Source organism: Salmo salar, chromosome 09, assembly GCF_965601325.2.
Source record: "Salmo salar chromosome 09, fSalSal1, whole genome shotgun sequence".
Taxonomy (NCBI): domain Eukaryota; kingdom Metazoa; phylum Chordata; class Actinopteri; order Salmoniformes; family Salmonidae; genus Salmo; species Salmo salar.
In genome coordinates, this window is record NC_138299.1 from 139,059,345 (window position 1) to 139,077,327 (window position 17,983).

Sequence of the window (17,983 nt, forward strand, 5' to 3'; positions counted from 1 at the left end):
ATTGTTATGATAACAATAATGATAATACCACCCCCCCCCCCCCAGGAATATATTTCAGGATGTAGAAGACAACAACCCCCCCAAGAAGTCACAGCATGTTACATCGGCATCCAGCTCTGCAGGAGTTTGATGTATGAATTGTGTATGTTAGAACAGGCCCCAAAAAGTCTCAAGAATAATAAACAAGAAAAAGTATGAGCAATAACAATAGTGTGCTTTACATACTGCACTGTAACGGCCGTCGAAGGGAGTAGACCAAGGCGCAGTGTGTTGAGTGCTCATCATGTATTTATTGTACTGAGAACACATAAACAAAGAAACAAAAACGACAGCCAAACAGTTCTGTCAGGAACATGAACTAAACAGAAATTAACCACCCACAAAACCCAAAGGAAAACAGGCTGCCTAAGTATGGCTCCCAATCAGAGACAACGATATACAGCTGCCCCTGATTGAGAGCCATACCCGGCCAAAACAAAGAAATACAAAACATAGAAAAAAGGACATAGAATGCCCACCCTAGTCACACCTGGCCTAACCAAAATAGAGAATAAAACCCTCTCTATGGCCAGGGTGTGACACTGCACGCACAGAAATAATAACTTTTCATATGTTATAACAGAAAATAGGACTAATATAATATACTGAATTGCCAGCATCTTACCATCAAAACAAACACCCCACAGTTGTTTGAGAAACCTTGCTTTGGTAGGCCCTGTGGTGTGAACAAGGTACAATTTTCAATAAAGGAATGACAATCAAATGGTACAGTTCAGTGGAATAATTTAAAGGAATATCTAACCTGATCATCATCCACAAAAGTCCTCCAAGGTCCAGGGGACAAGATCCGAGGAATGTTTCTGTGAACACAGTGTATGTGAAAGTAAAGAAAAAGTACAATTCTACAGCGTTTTAATACTTCAGCATGCATAACAGTTTTGAACAAAGTTGGAACTGAATTAGCCCAAGTTTTTTTCACAAAATGTATCGGTTTTGCTGGACCAGAAAATGTATTTGACTGCAAACACACCATTTCTCAAATCAATGCACTCACATGCCAAAAATGTTTCCTTGGACACTGTTTCAAAGCAATGTTCATGACTTCTTCATAAATATGTTTTGAAGTTTTTCTTATTTAACTTCTGTTTGCAGTGTGGACAAGTTGCAATGACTTTTCTTGACTTGCCATGTATTTCATTATTGTATATACTAAACTCAGCAAAAAAAGAGAAACGTCCCTTTTTCAGGACCCTGTCTTTCAAAGATAATTCGTAAAAATCCAAATAACTTCACAGATCTTTAAACCCTGTTTCCCATGCTTGTTCAATGAACCATAAACAATTAATGAACATGCACATATGGAACGGTCGTTAAGACACTAACAGCTTACAGACGGTAGGAAATTAAGGTCACAGTTATGAAAACTTAGGACACTAAAGAGGCCTTTCTACTGATTCTGAAAAACCCCAAAAGAAAGATGCCCAGGGTCCCTGCTCATCTGCGTGAACATGCCTTAGGCATGCTGCAAGGAGGCATGAGGACTGCAGATGTGGCCAGGGCAATAAATTGCAATGTCCATACTGTGAGACGCCTAAGACAACGCTACAGGGAGACAGGACAGACAGCTGAACGTCCTCACAGTGGCAGACCACGTGTAACAATACCTGCACAGGATCGGTACATCACACCTGCGGGACAGGTACAGGATGACAACAACTGCCCGAGTTACACCAGGAACGCACAATCCCTCCATAAGTTCTCAGACTGTCCGCAATAGGCTGAGAGAGGCTGGACTGAGGGCTTGTAGGACTGTTGTAAGGCAGGTCCTCACCAGACATCACCTGCAACAACGTCGCCTATGGGCACAAACCCTCCGTCACTGGACCAGACTGGCAAAAATTGCTCTTCACTGAGTCGCAGTTTTGTCTCACCGTGGGTGATGGTCGGATTCGAGTTTATTGAAGGAATAAGCGTTACACCGAGGCCTGTACTCTGGAGCGGAATCGATTTGGAGGTGGAGGGTGAGTCATGGTCTGGGGCGGTGTGTCACAGGATCATCGGACTGAGGTGGTTGTCATTGCAGACAATCTCAACGCTGTGTGTTACAGGGAAGACATCATCCTCCCTCATGTGGTACCCTTCCTGCAGGCTCTTCCTGACATGACCCTCCAGCATGACAATGCCACCAGCCATACTGCTCGTTCTGTGCATGATTTCCTGCAAAACAGGATCATCAGTGTTTGCCATGGCCAGCGAAGTGCCCAGATCTCAATCCCATTGAGCACGTCTGGGTCCTATTGGATCGAAGGTTGAGGGCTAGGGACATTCCCCCCAGAAATGTCCAGGAACATGCAGGTGCCTTGGTGGAAGAGTGGGGTAACATCTCACAGCAAGAACTGGCAAATCTGGTGCAGTCCACGAGGAGGAGATGCACTGCAGTACTTAATGCAGCTGGTGGCCACACCAGATACTGGCTGTTACCTTTGAACCGCCCCCTCCTTTGTTCAGGGACACATTATTCCATTTCTGTTAGTCACATGTCTGTGGAACTTGTTCAGTTTGTCTCAGTTGTTGAATCTTTTTATGTTCATACAAATATTTACACATGTTAAGTTTGCTGAAAATAAACGCAGTTGACAGTGAGAGGACATTTCTTTTTTTGCTGAGTTTGTGTAGGCTGTGTAGACTCGCTATGTGCAACTATGGGAATGGCATCAATGATAGACATTTAGAGACAGCCAAACACAACAAGGCATACATTGAATAAACACAGAAAATCAACAATCAAATTGATTACATAACTCTACATGTAAACCTAGGCTTACTGCTCAAGTCGGCAAATTTGTCCAAATAAGATTCCCTTATTGTGAGCAATTAGCTAGCTCACGTGCAAATGGGTGCTAATTAACGCTATGCTAACATTTGTGCGGTAGTTGGTCATATAAAAATATACCACTGCACAGGTATAACATGAATATTACAAAGTACATTATGCATAATACCAGTCTCATTTACTTCCATGGTTTATATTGCTATCCATTTAGGTTAGGTTCGATTAAGATTCGCTTTCGTTGACACCATCAAAGTTTACCTCAACTTGCTTGACCTCGAAGGAGACGGGAAGGTTTTGGGTTAAACGCGTTTGACTCCGCCCACATTGAGCCCGGCCCCGACGTTTGACTCCGCCCACATTGAGCCCGGCCGCGAACTGCACCCTGAAGTCAATTTGTATAAACCTTGCTGTCTGTCTCTCCGATATTTGCAATATTGTTTCAATATTCAAATTCAATCTACAGCTGTCCCATAGTAATGAACGAGTCGGGACGAGATTGACAGGCAGGCAGCGTTTCTCAGCCAGTCGAAATCATGAATCAGCTGGCATCACAAAATGGCAATTGAAAAAAAGTGCAGCTACTGTAGTTTGCAGTCTTTCCAGTTAAAATGTGAAGTGATTGTGTTGGCTAGCTCCTCTGAACAAGTGTCCTGACGAAATCGCGCCTCACATAACATTAGCTCATTGTTATGGATGAATCCAAATAAATGTCACTAGAAAACAGCTTAAACAAATGCAGCTACTGTTGTTTTTCTGTCTGCACTGTTTGACGTGACTGTAAATTGGCTAGCTAGCAAGCAAGGGATAAGGACGTTGCCAGCCAGTAAGGCAATGGAACATTTAGAATGAACGACTGGGTCGTGCCCATAGATACAGAACAAAAAGACTGAACAACTGGGTCGCGTCTCTGGCAACCAAACCAATAGAACGAACGCCCAGCCGGCTTGGTTAGCAACCCTAGATTGGTCTCGGGACTATATCTTGTGTAAGGATGAAATTATAAATTAATAAAAAATAACGTTTTGAATGAAAATATTTCGATCATTATTTGAGTTGTATAAAAGTGATAATGCCCTCGACGCCGGTGTTTGAAGGATATATTGGTACGATTTGCCGGTGTTGTGCCGAAAATCTCTCCCCTGCCAAAATTCTCCCCCCATTCGTGTGAACGCACACACACTACATTTTGCATTGCTGCGACTTGCTGAGAAGCCCCTGACTGCAGCGTGCAGTTCGCGGCCGGGCTCAATGTGGGCGGAGTCAAACGTTCTGTATCTATGGGCGCGACCCAGTCGTTCATTCTAAATGTTCCATTGCCTTACTGGCTGGCAACGTCCTTATCCCTTGCTTGCTAGCTAGCCAATTTACAGTCACGTCAAACAGTGCAGACAGAAAAACAACAGTAGCTGCATTTGTTTAAGCTGTTTTCTAGTGACATTTATTTGGATTCATCCATAACAATGAGCTAATGTTATGTGAGGCGCGATTTCGTCAAGAAACTTGTTCAGAGGAGCTAGCCAACACAATCACTTCACATTTTAACTGGAAAGACTGCAAACTACAGTAGCTGCACTTTATTTCGTTTTAACTTTTTTCAATTGCCATTTTTTTTGTGATGCCAGCTGATTCATGATTTCGACTGGCTGAGAAACGCTGCCTGCCTGTCAATCTCGTCCCGACTCGTTCATTACTATGGGACAGCTGTAGATCGAATTTGAATATTGAAACGATATTGCAAATATCGGAGAGACAGACAGCAAGGTTAATACAAATCTCTGCTGTTGGAAACTAAATGTTATTCTAAAAAAAATGTGAGATAATGTCTAGATGCTTTTTATAGTGGAGATCAAGTTTATAATTTGCCTGGCTGGGTTGATGAGACAGTGGATTGCGCAGTCAAATGGAACAGAGTAAATAGCCATATTAACGTCATAGATTTAGCTCTTGGTAGCTTGTGGAATAGACACCGGCTGGGATGCGCTTTTAACCAGCATTCAGGGTACAGGATTAGACCCACCCGTTGTATAAAACAGACCAACAGACCAACACATCTTCACACGAATGTCCACGGTGGGTCTCTGTAAATTATGCGATTATATTGGAGACAGTTTAATAGCGGTGACTGTCATCAATTCATTTACTCTTATAGTATTTCTAAGTAGAATCCATATCAGCCAGGGAAACTTTGTGATAGAACATTCAGATTTGTCTGCCTGACTGTGGGACTCTATACCTGAATTATTAGGATTTTTTTGTGATCACAACAAAACTAGGTATTTTGATCAAATATAGATATAATAAATGTTTATCTTTCAAAATATGGGCCTGGCTGAGAATATAACATTAAGTTTTCTGCCTGAGTGTGGCGCTGTTTACCACATTTTTTAAATCATTTTGTGACTGTAACAAAGCTACTTTTACTCAACTAGAGATGAAAATAAATAGTGTTTCTTTAAAAAGATGGGCCTGGCTAACATGGACTGTTTCCTCACCTTATTCTCCTTGTGGTTATCCATGGTTGTTGGTTATTTGCCAGGTAAAAGTAATTATTTTGTATGTTTTTGCTGGACATCTAGAGAATATTAATTTATTATAATAATAAACTACTTTATTCTGCTAACTGCATACAAGTACATTTCCCTGTTATAGGAATGGAATGGAGTTGTAGAGTTGTAATTTAGAGTTAGAAGAAGTGAAAACTATACAAGGACTGAAGCAATAGACTCCTCACTCAACTAGATATTGAAATAAATTGTGTTTCTTTGAAAAGATGGGCTTGGCTGATATAAAAATACATTAAGGGGAAAGGATCCAATGACACAGAGGCTGATTATCTTTCTGCACATCTCTTTATTTACAATGCTGGCTGCCATTGTTAACACAATTGCAGGACATTAAATGCTACCTGAATTTACTAAAAAAGTAACATAAGTAGGCCTACAGTATCACAGCGAGGTCAAACAGGTGTGTGTGTGTGTGTTAGTCAGACTGTCCAGTGTCCACAACAACACTACTGATTATTCTCTACCCCCAGTGTATGTGGTGTACTATGGTTTTAGGCATGCGCTCACAAACCCTCATCTTTTCTCTTTCTCTGTCTCTCCTTCCGGAGGACCTGAGGCTCTTGGACTGCGACTGAGGACACCCCAGCCTGACACCTGAATGTGCCTGGCCCAATCCCACCTTGCCCTCCTCTACCAGCCTGTGGCTACCTCCACTGATTCTTTCTCCCCCTCAAGTCACTAACCTACTCCCCACACACCTAGAAACTTGTATTTCATTACTTACCATATGACTTTATGAAAGGCCATCGGTTCATGGAGTCTTAAAGTGTGAGTACTTTCTCTATAGTCATTATGGATATTGTCTGAGCCTGCTGGCCAGTAATACTGGTATTGCCCTTTCCTTATTGAAATTGTGAATAAAGGAAGACTATGCTTTCATTTTCTATTAAAACACAATGAAGACATTGTTAGATTGAATGAATGCTTTTATACTGTCTGTATCTCTGTATTACAGTAAATCAAATACAGATTCGTGCAAACTGGAAGTGTGACTTCTTTCCCCAATGATTTCTGAAGGCTGAGGTACTTTTTCATTTATCAGTTATTCCATACCAACACTAGATGAGGCTGAATGGCAACAACACCACACACACCTGCAAAGCAACTTATTCATCTCATTGGTAAATGACTGTTCAGTCTGTTGAATATTTAATCAATGAAAATATGGATGTCTTATTAAACCTTCAAAAGAGACACACATACATAATAAAGGGCATTTATCAAACAAAGTTATTGACAGGAAAAGTAATTTACTACATCACTTATAGTCCCAGCCTCTCCTCTTCGTTTGCTTAATTGGGGGAATGGGATGGAGAAATGGTTTACAATAGGCAGGGTGGGGCTCATGGCAACATTGAGCCATGACTACATGGAACTCTATTCCACATCAAGTAACTCATGCAAGCTGTAAAATTAGATAAAATATATATATAAAAAATACACCTTATGGAAAAGCAGGAACTGTGAAGAGACACACACACACAGGCACAGACACACCCATACTGTCACGTCCTGACCAGTAAAAGGGATTATTTGTTATTGTAGTTTGGTCAGGTCGTGGCAGGGGGTGTTTTTCTGTGTGTTTTGGGGTTACATTCTCTGTCCTTTTTTCTATGTTTGGTATTTCTTTGTTTTGGCCTGGTATGGCTCTCAATCAGGGACAGCTGTACATCGTTGTCGCTGATTGGGAGCCATACTTAGGTAGCCTGTTTTCCTTTGGGTTTTGTAGGTGGTTTATTTCTGTTTAGTTATTTTACCTGACAGAACTGTTTGGCTGTCTTTTGTTTATTTGTAAAGTGTTCTAATTTTCCATTAAATTACAAAGATGAGCACTAACCACGCAGCGCCTTGGTCTACTCCATTCAACAGCCATTACAGAACCACCCACCATCAACGGACCAAGCAGCGTGGGAGAAAGGAGTCATGGACCTGTGAGGAAATCCTGGATGGGGCAGGACCGTGGACAAGGCCGGGAGAATACCGCCGCCTGCCGGAGGAGATAGAGGCAGCGAGGGCAGAACGGCGTTTCTGGGAGGATCGGCTGGCACGGGAAGTGTCATGCTAGAGTGGGCATCGAGCCAGGACGGGTTGTGCAGGCCGTGCGCTCCAGACCTCCAGTGCGTCTCCAGGACCCGGTCTATCCTGTGCCTGCTCCCAGAGCCAGGCCTCCTGCATGTCTCCCCAGCCTGGTGCGTCCTGTGCCTGCGCCCAGAGCCAGGCCTCCTGCAAGTCTCCCCAGCCTGGTGCGTCCTGTGCCTGCTCCCAGAGCCAGGCCTCCTGCATGTCTCCCCAGCCTGGTGCGTCCTGTGCCTGCGCCCAGAGCCAGGCCTCCTGCAAGTCTCCCCAGCCTGGTGCGTCCTGTGCCTGCTCCCAGAGCCAGGCCTCCTGCATGCTGTCTCCCCAGCCTGGTGAGTCCTGTGCCTGCGCCCAGAGCCAGGCCTCCTGCATGTCTCCCCAGCCTGGTGAGTCCTGTGCCTGCGCCCAGAGCCAGGCCTACTGAAAGGCCCGCCTGTCCGGCGCAGCCAGAGTCGCCCGCCTGTCCGGCGCAGCCAGAGTCGCCCGCCTGTCCGGCGCAGCCAGAGTCGCCCGCCTGTCCGGCGCAGCCAGAGTCGCCCGCCTGTCCGGCGCAGCCAGAGTCGCCCGCCTGTCCGGCGCTGCCGGCGAGGGACCCCGCTCTAGAGGCGCCACCAAAGTGGGGTGAACCAGTGGTGGAGCGGGGTCTGCGTCCCGCTCCTGAGACACCTCCGTAGGGGGGAGGATTGGGAAGGGGGGTTGTAGCACAAGAACCGTCGTTGACGGTGGCCACCCTCCCTTCCCTCCCTTTTAGTTTGGGGTTGTTTTTGTGTTTTTTTTGTTTTTGTTTGAGGTGCATTTCGGGGTCTGCATCTTTGGGGGGGGGCGTCCGCCTGACTGTCACGTCCTGACCAGTAAAAGGGGTTATTTGTTATTGTAGTTTAGTCAGGGCGTGGCAGGGGGTGTTTTTCTGTGTGTTTTGGGGTTACATTCTATGTCCTTTTTTGTATGTTTGGTATTTCTTTGTTTTTGGCCTGGTATGGCTCTCAATCAGGGACAGCTGTACATCGTTGTCGCTGATTGGGAGCCATTCTTAGGTAGCCTGTTTCCCTTTGGGTTTTGTGGGTGGTTTATTTCTGTTGAGTTATTTTACCTGACAGAACTGTTTGGCTGTCTTTTGTTTATTTGTAAAGTGTTCTAATTTTCCAATAAATTACAAAGATGAGCACTAACCACGCTGCGCCTTGGTCTACTCCATTCAACAGCCATTACACATACACACACATGATAACATACACATGGGTTTGTGTTGTAGCTATGTTGTGGTAGAGTAGTGGCCTGAGGGCACACAATTAAAGGAAAATTCCAACCAAAACTATCGTTTTGTATTGGTTTCATTGCACGTGACACTTGTTGACCGAGTTCCAAAATGTTTCTTTTCAACAATCAAGATATGTAACCTTTAAAATACCGAAATATGTAATGTTTTTAACTTCTATGGGCTAGGTGGGACGGTAGCGTCCCACCTGCGGGACACAGCCAATGAAATATCAGGGCGGAAAATTCAAAAACAACTGTCATAATTCAACTTTCTCAAACATACGACTATTTTACACCATTTTAAAGATACACTTCTCGTTAATCTAACCACATTGTTCGATTTCAAAAAGGTTTTACAGCAAAAGCAAAACATTAGATTATGTTAGGAGAGTACATTGACAAAAATAATCACACATCCATTTTCCAAGCAAGGACAAGTGTCAAAACCCAGCGACATGAAGCACTAACCTTTGACGATCTTCATCAGATGACACTCCTAGGACATGTTACACAATACATGTATGTTTTGTTCGATAAAGTTCATATTTATATCCAAAAACAGCATTTTACATTGGCGCGTGATATTCAGAAAATGTATTCCCACCAAAACGCCCGGTGAATGTGCACATCAATTTACAAAAATACTCATCAACGTTGACAAAATACACAATTATTTTAAGAATTATAGACTACTCCTTTATGCAACCGCTGTGTCAGATTTTAAAATAGCTTTACGGAGAAAGCACATTTTTCAATATTCTGAGTACATAGCTCAGCCATCACGGCGAGCTATTCAGACACCCGCCAAATTCGGGTCAACCTAAACTCAGAATTAGTATTAGAAATATTGTATTACCTTTGCTGATCTTCGTCAGAATGCACTCCCAGGACTGTTACTTCCACAAGAAATGTTGTTTTTGTTCCAAATAATCCATATTTATGTCCAAATACCTCAGTTTTGTTTGTGCGTACAGATCACTTATCCAAAGGCATAACGCGCGAGCGCGGAACAAGAGACAAAGCCAAAATGTTCCATTACCGTACTTAGAAGCATGTCAAACACTGTTTAAAATCAATCTTTATGTTATTTTTAACGTAAAATTGCGAGAATATTCCAACCGGACAATAGCATATTCATTCAAGAAGAAAAAGGAGGGGCGCGCTCGCAGGACCGAGCATATCCAATCCCTTTGTTGCCAGGCAGACCACTCAGTAACTGAGCTCCTATTATCTGCCCAGTGACAGGAAAATGCTCAAACCACTTTCTGAAGGCTTTAGACAGCCAATGGAAGCCTTAGGAAGTGCAATGTCACCCCACAGACACTGGAGCTTCGATAGAGAATCAAAAGAAGGACTACAATTCTGACTTTTCACTTCCTGCTTGGATTTTTCTCAGGTTTTTGCCTGCCATATGAGTTCTATTATACTCACAGACACCATTCAAACAGTTTTAGAAAGTTAAGAGTGTTTTCTATCCAAATCTACTAATAATATGCATATTCTAGTTTCTGGGCCAGAGTAGTAACCTGTTTAAATTGGGTACGTTTTTCATCAGGCCGTGAAAATACTGACCCCGAGCCCAGACAGGTTAATTGGTTGGCAGCAGCTAATGGGGATTCATAATAAATACAACAGGCAGAATGCGTCCCAAAGGGCACCTTATTCCCTATAACTTTTCCCTGTATAATGCACTACTTTTGACCAGAGCCCTGGTCAGATGGAAAGAGACTGGTAAGTGACTTGAGGGGGAGATATAGCCAGTGGAGGCAGCAACATCCACCAGTTAGAGTGGGGCCAGGTGGATTGGGCCAGGAAAGAGAGAATACAGTAGACGGCACGCATCAAACGTTTGATTTATGACCCTATGTCCGGGTGACGTGTGCATGCCCATATTTGGGCATCCTGTCAGGACATCCTGGCGGAAGTTATCACGTGCTCTAGAGTGCCAATATATGGGCATCCTGTCAGGACATCCTGTTCCTGTTCTCACGCCTAAGAGTGAATGTTAATTTATGCATATGCATATGCATCTATTCCTTTGAAGCTGTCACGCTTTAGTTGGTGTTTATTTAACAAGAGTGCATCTGTTAAAGCATGTGTATGTAGTTGATCTATCCTGGGGTGAGTGTGTGGGTGGGTGGGTGGGTGGGTGGGTGTGTATGCAATTGTTTCAAAACAATGTTTTTTGGGGTGTGTGTGTGTATGTCTCTGCAGGGGTGTTTGAAACAATGTTTTTTTATCTAAACAATTCAACAACAGGAGGGCATATATACATAACGATACCCAAACAACAGGTGATTTTTCCTATGTTGGGGATCAAAGATCTGCTCTCCAGGGGGTGGCGGTCACAGTCAATCATGCCAGCCTCTTTTTGAAAGGGTAATTGTACTGTTTAAGTTGGGCCCTTTACTTATGACTTAAACAGATTCATTTTCTACCCCACTTATTAATTATTAATTAATGCAGTGGGATAAATCAAGTGTTTCTTGGTTTAAAACAAATCTTGGTCTTAAACAAATCTACTGTGAAACAAAAGTGTACACTTTACACACATGTTTATTGACTTAAAAAAAGACCACAGTAACATGTCAGATATAGTAGAAATGTTACAAAATCTGCTAGTTCGTATGTATTTCCAAAGCCTGTCAGGATGTGAACTACTGTCAAGTCCTGATCCTAGTAAGATGTCATTTTCTATAGTAGAGTAGGTCAGGGCGTGTCGGGGGTGTTTTGGGTTGTTCTATGTTTTCTATTTCTAGGGGTTTTTCTCCCTGGGTTTTGTGGGTAGTTGTTTTCTGTTTAGTGTATGTCACCTGACGGAACTGTTGCCGGTCGTTTTGTTGTTTTTGTTTAAGTATATTCATTAAAAGTAAATATGAGCACTCTACACGCTGCGCCTTGGTCCCCTTTATACGACCCGCATTACAGAACTACCCACCTAAAAAGGACCAAGCAGCGTGCCCAGGAGGAGCAGGGATCCTGGGCCAGGGAAAGGAAAGAATGGAGGACGTCCTGGACATGGGAGGAGGTAATGGCAGGGGACAAGACCCTGCCATGGAAGCAGGTGGAGACAGCGAGGGAGGAACGGCAACATTACGAGGAGCTAGCCAAACGAAGTTTGGGGGGGGCACACGGGAAGTTTGGCAGAGTCAGGATGGAGACCTGAGCCAACTCCCCGTGCTTACCGTGGGGAGCGAGTAACGGGGAAAGCACCGTGTTATGCGGTGATGCGCACTGTGTCGTCAGGGCGCACTCACAGGCCGGTGCGATCTGTGCCCGCGCCCTGCATTAGTCAAGCTAGGTTGAGCATCCAGACAGAACGGGTTGTGCCAGCTCTACGCTCGAGATCTCCAGTGCGCCTCCGCGGCCCAGTATATCCTGTTCCTGCTCCCCGCACTCGCCCTGAGGTGCCTGTTACTGGTCTGGCGCCTCCTATGCCAGCCCCACGCATCAGGCCTCCAGTGCGCCTGCCCAGTCCAGGGTGTCCTGTTCCTGCTCCCCACACTCGCCCCCAGGTGCGTGTTACTAGTCTGGCGCCTCCTATGCCAGCCCCACGCATCAGGCCTCCGGTGCGCATCCCCAGTCCGGAGCCTCCAGCGACGCTCCTCAGTCCGGAGCCTCCAGCGATGCTCCTCAGTCCGGAGCCTCCAGCGACGCTCCCCAGTCCGGAGCCTCCAGCGACGCTCCCCCGCCCGGAGCCTCCAGTGCCGCTCCCCAGCCCGGAGCCTCAAGCGCCGCTCCCCAGCCCGGAGCCTCCAGCGCCGCTCCCCAGCCCGGAGTCTTCAATGGCGGCCTGCAGCCCAGAACCTCCAGCAGCGGCCTGCAGCCCAGAACCTCCAGCGGTGGCCTGCAGCCCAGAACCTCCAGCAATGATCTACAGTCCGGTTCCTTCGACGACGATCCACGGTCAGGCGGTAATAAAGCAGAAGGATCAGCGGGTGGAGCGGGGAGTACGCCCAGAACCGGAGTCGCCTCCTATGCTGGAAGTTAAGGTTATGTGGACTGCATTTGAGCCGCCATAGACTTTTGTCACCCTCCCTACCCTCCCTTTGTGTTTTGTGGTTGTTTTGTTGGGTTTTGATTATGTTGAATTCGGAGTCTGCATCTTTGGGGGGGGGGGGGGGGGGTACTGTCACGTCCTGATCCTAGTAAGATGTCATTTTCTATAGTAGAGTAGGCATGACAGGGGGTTGTTCTATGTTTTCTATTTCTATGTTTAAGTTCTAGTTTTTCTATTTCTATGTTGGGATTGTTTGGGTTGAGCTCTAATTGGAGGCAGCTGATCCTCGTTGCCTCTGATTAGAGATCATATTTAAGTAGAGGTTTTGTGGGTAGTTGTTTTCTGTTTAGTGTATGTCACCTGACGGAACTGTTGCCGGTCGTTTTGTTGTTTTTGTTTAAGTATATTCACTAAAAGTAAATATGAGCACTCTACACGCTGCGCCTTGGTCCCCTTTATACGACCCACGTTACAACTACTTTGTGCCTGTAAAACTTACGGAGCGGGGCTTGTGTGGGTATTCTGCGAGCAAGAAAGCCTGTCTTGACGGCAGTGAATTGGAAACGGCAGGATGTCAGGGGTAAACCTATAACCGGACCCTTTATCTGTAAGAAAGGAATAGTAAAATTGTTTAATTAATTATAACATGTTTTAAAAGGTCTGTACTAAAGATTTACAATTAAATAAATGGTATTAAAGCTGTATCTCACCCTTTAACGATTGGGAATCTGTCTTTTCGCTCTAACACCATGCCTATACAGGAGAAAAAAAGGCTTTCAGAAAAGACGTGTGCATGCGCGTGTGTGTGTGCGAGCGCATGCGGGCGTGTGTGTGTTTCAAAACAAAGGGTTTTCGGTGGTGTGTGTTCAACAATGCCCTGGCATTTGCACTTAAGTCTCTCTCTCTCTCTCTCTCTCTCTCTCTCTCTCTCTCTCTCTCTCTCTCTGTCTAGATATCTGTCTACTCCCATCAAAAAGGGTTGAAACAATATAGGCCCTTTCGATTCATTTGCACACATGCCTTTCAAATCTGTATTTATCTCACCCCAGAGGATGTGGGGGCTCAAAAGTCAAAACCCACAGCCGGAATATAACATGTCTAGAACGACCCCTGGGGTTAAAAACATTGTTATTTCTAATCAGCAGCGATACTAACGGTCCCCCACCCCGGTCTGTAAATTTACATCGGACAGACCCCCAAGCAGTTTCCCCCTGAGGTGCTATGAAGCAAAAGGCAATACAGCCAGCATAGAATAGGTCTAGACATCCCCTCCGGTTGTTTTAAAACATGGCTTTTATTCTCTAAACATTTGCGGTAGTATAGGTCCATTTTTGCATACAGGATGGCACCCCGAAAAACAGTCAAACAAACCCCTGGGCTGTAAATTCATTACATACTATCTCTCAGTCACGACAGAGGTCCTGATGAAACAGACCGTATTCTACCCATCTGTACGACCGGCTTTAACGCAACTACAAACCCCGGGCAACAGCCCAGAAGAGCAGAAGACCGAACAGCTAAAAGATCATCTGTGAATCATTCCTCATGGAGTTCTAACAGCTGATGTTGGATGATCCAAAGCATTTATCCTCGGGAGCAGTTGGCTCAATGTTGGATATCCTATAGACGTTAGAGAATATTAACATGTATTTATACGAAATATACTGCTCAAAAAAATAAAGGGAACACTAAAATAACACATCCTAGATCTGAATGAATGAAATAATCTTATTAAATACTTTTTTATTTACATCGTTGAATGTGCTGACAACAAAATCACACAAAAATAATCAATGGAAATCCAATTTATCAACCCATGGAGGTCTGGATTTGGAGTCACACTCAAAATTAAAGTGGAAAACCCACTACAGGCAGATCCAACTTTGATGTAATGTCCTTAAAACAAGTCAAAATGAGGCTCAGTAGTGTGTGTGGCCTCCACGTGCCTGTATGACCTCCCTACAACGCCTGGGGTTGCTCCTGATGAGGTGGCGGATGGTCTCCTGAGGGATCTCCTCCCAGACCTGGACTAAAGCATCCGCCAACTCCTGGACAGTCTGTGGTGCAACGTGGCGTTGGTGGATGGAGCGAGACATGATGTCCCAGATGTGCTCAATTGGATTCAGGTCTGGGGAACGGGCGGGCCAGTCCATAGCATCAATGCCTTCCTCTTGCAGGAACTGCTGACACACTCCAGCCACATGAGGTCTAGCATTGTCTTGCATTAGGAGGAACCCAGGGCCAACCGCACCAGCATATGGTCTCACAAGGGGTCTGAGGATCTCATCTCGGTACCTAATGGCAGTCAGGCTACCTCTGGCGAGCACATGGAGGGCTGTGCGGCCCCCCAAAGAAATGCCACCCCACACCATGACTGACCCACCACCAAACCGGTCATGCTGGAGGATGTTGCAGGCAGTGAAACGTTCTCCACGGCGTCTCCAGACTCTGTCACGTGCTCAGTGTGAACCTGCTTTCATCTGTGAAGAGCACAGGGCGCCAGTGGCGAATTTGCTAATCTTGGTGTTCTCTGGCAAATGCCAAACGTCCTGCACGGTGTTGGGCTGTAAGCACAACCCCCACCTGTGGACGTCGGGCCCTCATACCACCCTCATGGAGTCTGTTTCTGACCGTTTGAGCAGACACATGCACATTTGTGGCCTGCTGGAGGTCATTTTGCAGGGCTCTAGCAGTGCTCCTCCTGCTCCTCCTTGCACAAAGGCGGAGGTAGCGGTCCTGCTGCTGGGTTGTTCAAATCAAATCAAATGTATTTATATAGCCCTTTGTACATCAGCTGAAATCTCAAAGTGCTGTACAGAAACCCAGCCTAAAACCCCAAACAGCAAGCAATGCATGTGAAAGAAGCACGGTGCCTAGGAAAAACTCCCTAGGAAAAACTCCCTAGAAAGGCCAAAAACCTAGGAAGAAACCTAGAGAGGAACCAGGCTATGAGGGGTGGCCAGTCCTCTTCTGGCTGTGCCGGGTGGATATTATAACAGAACATGGTCAAGATGTTAAAATGTTCATAAATGACCAGCATGGTCAAATAATAATAATCATAGTAGTCGTCGAGGGTGCAACAAGCACGTCCGGTGAACAGGTCAGGGTTCCATAGCCGCAGGCAGAACAGTTGAAACTGGAGCAGCAGCATGGCCAGGTGGACTGGGGACAGCAAGGAGTCATCATGCCAGGTAGTCCTGAGGCATGGTCCTAGGGCTCAGGTCCTCCGAGAGAAAGAAAGAAAGAGAGAAAGAGAGAGAGAATTAGAGAGAGCATATTTAAATTCACACAGGACACCGGATAAGACAAGAGAAATACTCCAGATGTACCAGACTGACCCTAGCCCCCCGACACATAAACTACTGCAGCATAAATACTGGAGGCTGAGACAGGAGGGATCAGAAGACACTGTGGCCCCATCCGATGATACCCCCGGACAGGGCCAAACAGGCAGGATATAACCCCACCCACTTTGCCAAAGCACAGCCCCCACACCACTAGAGGGATGTCTACAACCACCAACTTACCGTCCTAAGACAAGGCCGAGTATAGCCCACAAAGATCTCCGCCATGGCACAACCCAAGGAGGGGGCGCCAACCCAGACAGGAAGACCACGTCAGTGACTCAACCCACTCAAGTGACGCACCCCTCCCATGGACGGCATGGAAGAACACCAGTAAGCCAATGACTCAGCCCCTGTAATAGGGTTAGAGGCAGAGAATCCCAGTGGAAAGAGGGGAACCGGCAAGGCAGAGACAGCAAGGGCGGTTCGTTGCACCAGCCTTTCCGTTCACCTTCACACTCCTGGGCCAGACTATACTTAATCATAGGACCTACTGAAGAGATAAGTCTTCAGTAAAGACTTAAAGGTTGAGACTGAGTCTACGTCTCTCACATGGGTAGGCAGACCATTCCATAAAAATGGAGCTCTATAGGAGAAAGCCCTACCTCCAGCCATTTGCTCAGGCTCTGGCCTTAGTCCCCAACCTAACCTGTCCACCCCCGCTGAAGACCTCGGGCTGGAGCACATCGCTGGAGACCTCGGGCTGGAGCGCGTCGCTGGAGACCTCGGGCTGAAGCGCGTCGCTGGAGACCTCGGGCTGGAGCGCGTCGCTGGAGACCTCGGGCTGGAGCGCGTCGCTGGAGACCTCGGGCTGGAGCGCGTCGCTGGAGACCTCGGGCTGGAGCACGTCGCTGGAGACCTCGGACTGGAGCGCGTCGCTGGAGACCTCGGGCTGGTGCGCGTCGCTGGAGACCTCGGGCTGGAGCGCGTCGCTGGAGACCTCGGGCTGGAGCGCGTCGCTGGAGACCTCGGGCTGGAGCGCGTCGCTGGAGACCTCGGGCTGGAGCGCGTCGCTGGAGACCTCGGGCTGGAGCGCGTCGCTGGAGACCTCGGGCTGGAGCGCGTCGCTGGAGACCTCGGGCTGGAGCGCGTCGCTGGAGACCTCGGGCTGGAGCGCGTCGCTGGAGACCTCGGGCTGGAGCGCGTCGCTGGAGACCTCGGACTGGAGGGCGACTCTGGCTGCGCCGCTTCCGGACTGGAGGGCGACTCTGGCTGCGCCGCTTCTGGACTGGAGGGTGACTCTGGCTGCGCCGCTTCCGGACTGGAGGGCCGAGTCTGGCTGCGCCGCTTCCGGACTGGAGGGCCGACTCTGGCTGCGCCGCTTCCGGACTGGAGGGCCGACTCTGGCTGCTCCGCTTCCGGACTGGAGGGCCGACTCTGGCTGCGCCGCTTCCGGACTGGAGGGCCGACTCTGGCTGCGCCGCTTCCGGACTGGAGGGCCGACTCTGGCTGCGCCGCTTCCGGACTGGAGGGCCGACTCTGGCTGCGCCGCTTCCGGACTGGGGGCCGACTCTGGCTGCGCCGGTTCCGGACTGGGGGCCGACTCTGGCTGCGCCGGTTCCAGACTGTGGGCCGTCTCTGTCGGTTCCGGACTGTGGGCCATCTCTGCAGGCTCCGGACTGTGGGCCATCTCTAGACGGGGTACTGTCGCCGGAAGCTCTGGACGGGGCACTTTTGCCGGATACTCTGGACGGGGCACTGTTGCTGGACACTCTGGATGGGGCACTGTTGCCAGACACTCTGGACGGGGCACTGTTGCCGGACACTCTGGAAGCCTGATGCGTGGGGCTGGTACTGGAGGTACCAGACTGGAGACACGCACCCCAAGGCTAGTGCGAGGAGCAGGAGCAGGACGAGCTGGACTGGGCTGACGCACTGGAGGCCTGGTGCGTGGGGCTGGCTTAGGAAG

At 47.3% G+C, this 17,983-nt stretch overlaps 1 long non-coding RNA gene across 1 annotated transcript; it reads right to left on the bottom strand.

Annotated features, from left to right (window-relative positions):
* Nucleotides 1-592: 592 nt before the first annotated feature.
* LOC123724149 (uncharacterized) lies at nucleotides 593-3,997 on the bottom strand. Its single transcript, XR_006756833.2, has 3 exons — nucleotides 3,092-3,997; nucleotides 803-860; nucleotides 593-715 (listed from the first exon to the last, which is right to left on the bottom strand). It is a non-coding gene; the product is annotated as an uncharacterized LOC123724149 (long non-coding RNA).
* Between the last annotated feature and the right edge of the window lie 13,986 nt (nucleotides 3,998-17,983).